The sequence below is a fragment of the Sapajus apella genome, unplaced genomic scaffold (genome assembly GCF_009761245.1).
Source record: "Sapajus apella isolate SASKATOON/1434 unplaced genomic scaffold, GSC_monkey_1.0 scaffold126, whole genome shotgun sequence".
In the NCBI taxonomy this organism is placed as follows: domain Eukaryota; kingdom Metazoa; phylum Chordata; class Mammalia; order Primates; family Cebidae; genus Sapajus; species Sapajus apella.
This window is the reverse complement of record NW_022437066.1, coordinates 4,152,239-4,153,245: the sequence shown is the minus strand read 5'-3', so window position 1 is coordinate 4,153,245 and position 1,007 is coordinate 4,152,239.

Genomic DNA, 1,007 nt, shown 5'->3' with positions numbered 1-1,007 from the left:
GCGGGGCGAGGAGGGGCGGGGCGAGGGCGATGAGGGGCGGGGCGAAGGCAGGCACAGTGAAGCGGGGCAGGGGCGGGGCGAGGGGGGGGGGGGGGGGGGCGGGGGGGGGGAGAGGGGGGGGGGGGGGCGAGGGCAGGGGCGGGGCGAGGGGAGGGATGGTGCTCGCACAGGGCCCCCATGCCTGGTAGACGAAAACTCTCAGTACATAGGAGTTACTTTCTTTTGTCTCAGAGTGCAAGGCCTCATCGCTTCTCCCTGACTCGACCTTCTGATCACCAGCCTGGGACTCTCACTCCATGGTCAGATGTCCAGGGGCTGCCTTCCAGCAGGGAGGGCTGCGTAAGGAGAGTGGGGCCAGCCCTATGCGGGTCCCTCCTGGAGACTCGGCTGTGGTGCCAGTGTGTGGGGCGAGGTCAGGGCAGAGGGGCACGGTCCAGCCTGCAGGTCAGGGAGAAGGCTCGGCCCAAGGGAGGGGCTCCCGGGGTTGGAAGCTCCTCCAGAAGAGGGCATTTTCACCCTGTCCATCAGGTCCGCCACCCAGCAGCCTCAGTGGGGCGTAGGCTGGCCAGGGTCCAGTCTGTAGGAAGGGTGGGAGACTCAGGGGCTGGCCTGAGAGGCAGAAAGTTATTGCTTAGGAACTGGGCTGCTGCCCAAACAGAAACTAGGCTCTGGCATTAGGACAAACTGCAAAGGGGTCACATGTGACCTTGGACAAGTCACTTCACATGTCTCAGCCTCAGTTTCCACCTCTAGAAAATGGGCTGTTTCCTGACCAGGCACTGGCCAGAGCTGTTGGGGATCTCTGTTCTCTCCCATGGCCCTGTAGCAGGAGCTCCAGCAGCCACCTTGGACCATGAGGCATCTATGAGAAGGGAAGGGAATGCTGAGGATGGGAGATAGGGAAGAGAAGCCTCTAAGCCAGGGCCTCTGGGAGGAGCCATTGAGGATGAGGGATCAGGAAGGAGGAGCCTGTGAGGACGAGGGATCAGGGAGGAGGAGCCTGTGAG